This window comes from Tauraco erythrolophus, chromosome 12 (assembly GCF_009769465.1).
Source record: "Tauraco erythrolophus isolate bTauEry1 chromosome 12, bTauEry1.pri, whole genome shotgun sequence".
Taxonomy (NCBI): domain Eukaryota; kingdom Metazoa; phylum Chordata; class Aves; order Musophagiformes; family Musophagidae; genus Tauraco; species Tauraco erythrolophus.
Window position 1 is genome coordinate 24538237 of NC_141476.1, and position 7960 is coordinate 24546196.

A 7960-nucleotide genomic window follows, 5' to 3' on the forward strand; every position below is an offset into this window, starting at 1 on the left:
GACTTCGGCCTCTTGAAGCACCTGATGGGCAAAGTGCCGTGGGAGGTGGCCCTGGAGGGACAAGGGGCCCAGGAAAGTTGGTCCACATTCAAGGAGCACCTTCTCCAAGCTCAGCAGAGGTGCATCCCGACGAAGAACAAGTTGGGCAAAAAGACCAGGAGGCCTGCGTGGATGAGCAAGGAGCTCCTGGACCAACTGAAAATGAAGAGGTTAGCCTACAGAGGGTGGAAGCGGAGACAGATAGCCTGGGAGGAATACAGAGAAGCTGTAAGAGTGACCAGGGATCAAGTGAGGAAGGCTAAAGCCCTGAAGGAATTAAATTTGGCAAGGGATATAAAAAGCAACAAGAAATGCTTCTATAGGTATGTAGGGGACAAAAGGAAGTCCAAAGAGAATGTAGGCCCCCTCCGGAAGGATACTGGTGCTCTGGTTACCCGGGACATAGAGAAGGCTGAGGTACTTAATGAATTTTTTGCCTCAGTCTTCAATGGTAAAGCCTCTTGTCTTACCACCCAAGCTGTGGAAAGAACTAGCAGGGACTGTGAGGATGAACCACCGCCCACTGTACTTGAAGACCAGGTTCGAGAACATCTGAGGAACTTGAAGGTGCACAAGTCCATGGGACCTGATGAGATCCATCCGCGGGTCCTGAAGGAACTGGCGGATGAAGTTGCCAAGCCACTGGCTATTGTATTCGAGAAGTCGTGGCGGTCTGGCGAGGTCCCCGATGACTGGAAGAGAGGGAACATAACCCCCATTTTTAAAAAGGGGAACAAGGAGGACCCGGGCAACTACAGACCGGTCAGCCTCACCTCTGTGCCTGGCAAGGTCATGGAGCAGATTCTCCTGGGAACCATGCTAAGGCACATGGAGAGCAAGGAGGTGGTGGGTGACAGCCAACATGGCTTCACCAAAGGCAGATCGTGCCTGACCAACTTGGTGGCCTTTTACGATGGGGTGACAGCATCGGTGGACAAGGGTCGACCAATGGATGTCATCTACCTGGACTTGTGCAAAGCTTTTGACACTGTCCCGCACGACATTCTTCTCTCTAAATTAGAGAGTCATGGGTTTGATGGATGGACCACTCGGTGGATAAGGAATTGGCTCAATGGCCGCACTCAGAGAGTAGTGGTCAACGGCTCAATGTCCAAGTGGAGACCGGTCACGAGTGGCGTCCCTCAGGGGTCCGTGTTGGGCCCGACCCTCTTCAACATCTTTGTCGGTGACGTGGACAGTGGCATGGAGTGCACCCTCAGCAAGTTCGCCGATGACACCAAGCTGTGTGGTGCCGTTGACACGCTGGAAGGGAGGGATGCCATCCAGAGGGACCTTGACAGGCTGGAGAGGTGGGCCCGTACCAACCTCATGAAGTTTAACCAGGCCAAATGCAAGGTCCTACATCTGGGTCGTGGCAATCCCAGGCATAAATACAGACTGGGTGGTGATTGGATCGAGAGCAGCCCTGAGGAGAAGGACTTGGGAGTACTGGTGGACGAGAAGCTCAATATGAGCCGGCAATGTGCTCTTGCGGCCCAGAAGGCCAACCGCGTCCTGGGCTGCATCAAGAGGAGTGTGGCCAGCAGGTCGAGGGAGGTGATTCTCCCCCTCTACTCTGCCCTTGTGAGACCTCACTTGGAGTACTGCGTCCAGTTCTGGAGCCCCCAACATAAGAAGGACATGGACCAGTTGGAGAGGGTCCAGAGGAGGGCCACGAAGATGATAAGAGGGCTGGAGCACCTTTCCTATGAGGACAGGCTGAAAGAGTTGGGGCTGTTCAGCCTGGAGAAGAGGAGGCTCCGGGGTGACCTTATAGCGGTCTTCCAGTACCTCAAGGGGGCCTACAGGAAAGATGGGGAGAGGCTGTTCAGGAGGGCCAGTTATGATAGGACAAGGGGTAATGGTTTTAAAATAGAGGGAGGTAGGTTCAGGTTGGATATTAGGAAAAAATTTTTTACTATGAGAGTGGTAGAACACTGGAACAGGTTGCCCAGAGAGGTGGTGGATGCTCCATCCCTGGAGACGTTCAAGGCCAGGTTGGACAAGGCCCTGAGCAACCTGATCTAGTTGGAGATATCCCTGTTTCCTTGCAGGGGGGTTGGACTAGATGACCTTTGAAGGTCCCTTCCAGCCCTAACCATTCTATGATTCTATGATTCTATGAACTTGGCTGTGCAGGATCTCCAAGCTGGGTCAGGGAAGGCACTCTGAGGCCTGTTTCAGGGACTACAGTGATAAAAAGAGATCTAGGGAAAACGTAGGCCTTCTCCAGCGTAGACAGAAACGGGGGACCTGGCTACCCGGGATATGGAGAAGGCTGAGGTTCTCGATGACTTCTTTGCCTGTCTTCACTGACAAGAGCTCCAGCTGCACAGCCCAAGTCACAGAAGGCAAAGGTAGGGACTGGGACAATGAAGAACCTCCCACTGCAGGAGAAGATCAGGTTTGAGAGCATCTAAAGAACCTGAAGGTGGACAAGTCCATGGGACCTGATGAGGTGCATCTGCGGGTTCTGAGGGAACTGGTGGATGAATTTGCTAAGCCGCTATCCATCATATTTCAGAAGTTGTGGCAGTCTGGTGAAGTTCCCACAGACTGGAAAAGGGGAAACATAGCCCCCATCTTTAAAATGGGAAAAAAAAAAAGACCCAAGGAACTACAGACCAGTCAGTCTCACCTCTGTGCCTGGCAAGATCATGAAGCAGATCCTCCTGGTGACTATGCTAAGGCACATGGAAAATAAGGGGGTGATTGGTGACAGCCACCATGGCTTCACTAAGGGCAAATCGTGCCTGACTAATTTGGTGGGCTTCTATGATGACGTTACAGCATTGATGGACAGGGGAAGAGCAACTGACATCATCTACCTGGACTTGTCCAAAGCATTTGACACTGTCCCACATAACATCCTTGTCTCTAAACTGGAAAGACATGGATTTGATGGATGGAGCACTCGGTGGATAAGGAATTGGCTGGATGGTCGCACTCAAAAGAGTTGCGGTCAATGGCTCAATGTCCAAGTGGAGACAAGTGATGTTCCTCAGGGGTCAGTACTGGGGCTGGTGCTGTTGAACATCTTTGTCAGTGACAGGGACAGTGGGATCGAGTGCACCCTCAGCAAGTTTGCAGATGACACCAAGTTGTGTGGTGTTGTGGGCACGCTGGAGGGAAGGGATGTCATCCAGAGGGACCTTGACAGGCTGGAGAGGTGGACATGTGAGAACCTCATGAAGTTCAACAAGGCCAAGTGCAAGATCCCAAGCATAAGTACAGGCTGGGTGGAGAATGGATTGAGAGCCGCCCTGAGGAAAAGAACTTGAGGGTGCTGGTCAATAAGCTCAACATGAGCCGACCCTGTGCGCTGACAGCCCAGAAAGCCAACTGTGTCCTGGGCTGCATCCAAAGCAGTGTAGGCAGCAGGTTGAGGGAGGAGATTCTGCCCCTCTGCTCTGTTCTTGTGAAAACCCACCTGGAATACTGCGTTCAGCTCTGGGGTCCCCAACATCAGAAGGACATGGAGCTCTTAGAGTGAGTCCAGAGGAGGCCATAAAGATGATCAGAGGGCTGGAGCACCTCTTCTATGACGACAGGCTGAGAGAGTTGGGGCTGTTCAGCCTGGAGAAGAGAAGGCTCCGGGGTGATCTTATTGCAGTCTTCCAGTACCTAAACGGGACCTGAAAGAAAGCTGGAGAGGGACTTTTTACAAGGGTATGTGGTGATAAGACAAGGGCCAGTGACTTTAAACTGAAAGAGGGAAGATTTAGATTAGATCTAAGGAAGAAATTTTTTACATTGAGGGTGGTGAGGCACTGGACCAGGTTGCCCAGAGAAGCTGTGGCTGCCCCATCCCTGGAAGTGTTCAACGCCAGGCTGGATGAAGCTTTGAGCAGCCTGGTGTAGTGGAGGGTGTCCCTGCCCATGGCAGGAATGTTGGAACTAGATGATTTTTGAGGTCCCCTCCAACCCAAACCCTTCTATGTTTCTATGATTCTGTTATAATCATAATGGGGATCATCAGCCGGAAATGGCTGGCGTCTCCCTCCAGCTGGTAGCATCAGTTCAGCATCCTTTTCAAATATCCTCTCTCTCGTCTGCTCTAAACAACTCTTACAACAGTAATTGAACATCAAAATACGGGGGTTGTACCCTGGTGAGCGCCCTGGGGGCACTCGTCCTGGTGATGTCACAGGCACTAGAGCGCATCCAAGCCTGGCACCCTTGGTCACTGCCCCACGGGCACTTGTCACGGTGATGTCACAGGCGCAAGAGAGCGTCTCAGAGAGGCACCCCTGCTCACCTGTTGTTGGTTAGGCCGCTCCAGCAAGCAAACCCTACACAGTCTTTCACTCACCCTCCCCCAGCCCCAGGAATGAGGGAGAGAATTAAAGGATAAACGGGAACCCCGTGGGTTGAGATAAGAACAATTTAATACAGATGATTTAATACACAATGTAGGTGCTCACCACCCCCTCGTATGCGAAGCCCGTCTCGTCCCGAAGCTGCAATCCCAGACGAACGCGAGGCCCCAAAATAGAGAGGGGCAGAGAGAGAGAGAGAGAGAGTACTCCGAGAGTGGGAGTACTGGGAGAGAGAGGGAAAAAAAAGGCAACAGAACAAAAGCACAGCAAGCACAAAAGAGCAAAAGCGTCGAAAGAGCCAAAGCGCAAAAGCCCCTCTTCCCGGCTGACCCTCACTTTTGTATTGGGCATGACGCTGCGTGATATGGAATACTGATTGGCCAGTTTGGCCTCAAGCTTAAGTTCCACCACAAATCACAAGGGGAATCGTGTCCCCCTTGTCCCGACTATGCTCCCCCCTTATCCCGCCGTGCTTCTGCACTCCGGCACGCTGAAAAGCCCTTGGAGTTTCACGTCCAACCACAAACATCAGCTTGCTATCAGCATTCTTCTCAGAGCGAGCCTCTGAGTAAAACCAAAACACAGACCTCTTCCAGCTGCTAAGAAGAAAAGCTAACACTGTCCCAGCTAAACCAGGACATCACCATATCACGGAGACTCGTCCCAATGATGTCACAGGCGCCAGAGAGCATAACAGCCTGGGCCCTGGTCAGCGCCCTAAGGGGACACGTCTTGGTGAAGCCACAGGCGCCAGAGCGCGTCCCAGCCTGGCGCCCCTGGTCAGTGCCCCACAGGGACTTGTCTTGGTGATGTCACAGGTGTGAGAATGCGCCCCTGATCCGCGCTCTGCGGGGACTCGTCCTAGTGTTGCCACAGTCCCCAGAGTGCGTTCCAGACTGGTGCCCATGCCCCGCGGGAACTCATCCCTCTGATGTCAGAGGCGCCAGAGCGCATCACAGCGTGGCGCCCTGGTCACCACCCTGTGGGAACTCATCCCGGTATTGTCACAGGTGCCAGAGCGTATCACGGACTGGCACCACTGGTCACTGCCTCACATGCACTCGTCCCAGTGATGTCACAGGTGCCAGAACACCTCCCAGCCTGGCATCCTTGGTCACCACCCCATGGGGACTCATTTCGGTGATGTCACAGGTGCCAGAGCACATATCCCAACCTGGTGCCCTTGGTCACTGACCCACAGGGACTCTTCCCAGTGATGTTACAGGCGCCAGAGTGTGTCACATTCTGCCGCCCCTCTTCACCGCTTCACAGTGACCCATCCCAGTGATGTCACAGGCGCCAGATTGCGGCCCAGCCTGTTGCCCTTGGTCAGCACGTCGTGGGGACATGTCTCGGTGATGTCACAGGTGCCATTGCGCATCCCAACCTGGCGCCCTTGGTCACTGCCCAACAGGAACTTGTCCCAGTGATGTCACAGGCGCCTGAGTGCACCCCATCCTGCACCCCTGATCCGCGCCCCCGCAGGGACTCATCCGGGTAATGTCACAGTCACCAGAGCACATACCAGCCTGGCGCCCCTCATCACCGCTCAGCGGGAACTCGCCCCCGTGATGTCACAGTCACCAGAGCACGTCACATCTGGCGTCCCTGCCCATTGAATCACAGGAAATCGTCCTCGTGACATCATAGGCACCAGAGCGTGCCCCAGCCTAGCGCCCCTGGTCAACGTCTCACAAGGAGTCGTCTTGGTGATGTCACAAGGGTCAGAGCGCGTCTCAGCCTGGCGCCCTTCATCATCGCCCCACGGGGACTCATCCTGGTGATGTCACAGGTGCCAGAGTGCGCCCCATCCAGGCACCCGTGATCCGCGCTCCACGGGGACTTGTCCTGGTGATGTCACATTTGCCAGATCGCATACCAGCCTGGTGCCCCTGGTCTCTACCCCGTGGGGATTCTTCCTGGTGATGTCACAGGCGCCAGAGCGCATCGCAGCCTGGCACCCCTGGTAACAGTCCTGCAGGAACTCATCACAGTGATGTCAGAGGTGCCAGAGTGTATCACGGCCTGGCGCCTCTGGTCATCGCCTCACATGCCCTCGTCCTGGTGATGTCACAGGCGCCAGAGCACATCACATCCTGTCACCCCTGGTCACAACCCCATGGGACTTGTGCCGGTGATGTCACTGGCAGCAAAGCGCATCCCAGCCTGACGCCCTTGGTCACTGATTCGTCCTGATGATGTCACAGGCACCAGAGCACATCCCAGTCTGGCGCCTTTTGTCACCGCCCTGCAGGGACTCCTTCCGGTGACGTCACAGGAGTCAGAGCATGTCCCATCCTGGCACCCCTCATCACCACCCCATGGGGGTCGCAGTTGTACCCAGGATGGAGAGAAGAACAACATAGAATTCAGGTCCAGGAGAAAATGCCAAAATGCCAACATTTAATTATTTACAAATCTGTATATGTAACATGGTTCGCAAGAATGGCCAAGGCTATTGGACGCTTGATCATGCACCTCCCAGAGTGATTGGCTGATTTCATTTCAAAACAGCTTTCCCAGTGTGCCATAAACAAGACTGCATAACAAGCTACAGGTGCAAGATAAAGCCTTAGTTTATCAAAACCTCAAACTGTTTTGCAGCCAGCCTGCATGGGAAAAAGAACTTTCCCAGGATGCTGCAGCAGCTGGAAAATTTCTCTGCTTCTAACTTTTTAGTATCTGTCACGTTAAGCAGTCGAAACGACCAGTCTGCAACTTGGAGAGTACACCAGTTTTGGCAGTACTATAACCCAATGTCCTTATAAGGAGCAAAAGTCTCTGGGCAACTTTGGAGAGTACACCAGTTCCGGTAGTAATATAACCCCATGTCCTTATCATAATAAGGGCAAGAAATCTCCAGGACTTTTGAATATAAATATATATTTTATTCGTGACAGAATATAGATTCGTAGATAGCCGGTGATAGTGACTGACTACAAAAACAACTTTAATTGAAATACTGCAGTGATAATATAAAACTATTACTGATCAGTGATAGTACTAAATAGCTGCAAGGTGTTAGTAACTAAGCGTGCATAACACAAAGTTCTTACCCAATAGGCGTCCCTATGGGGGGGAGAAGAGAGGTTCAGCCCTGTCGACTGATCCCGGGTGTTTCGATGGAGGGGCTTCTCCCTAACATCCGCTTTGTCTTTTGCCATTTTATACCTTTTTCATCTCTTTTAGGTGGAGCTCGAGTGACTCTAGTCATACACAACTTTATTAGGATTGGTGTAAATTTCTCTCATGAGGGGTGTTCACAAATTAGGATTGGTGTAAATTGCTCGTTTGAGGGGTGGTCGCAGCTCGGAGGCGGGTGGAGGTGTGACTTAGTAGCTGAAGGGCACAATTTCGCCGTCACTGCTGAGGCAGCGGTTGTGATTCACTTCCCTTGATGGCATTTTTATGGTGATCCTTACCAGGCGCCTCTCATCCCTGATAACAGGGATGAGCCGTGATACCTCTGTACCGCTCTACTCCCCATTTCAAGGATGTTGAGGCCTTGTTTGTTCCTGGGAGCAGCAGCTGCGCTTCATGTCAGAGCTGCTCTAATATTAGCTGAATTCTGGGGACCAATATTCTCCCTTTCCTCTCCAATT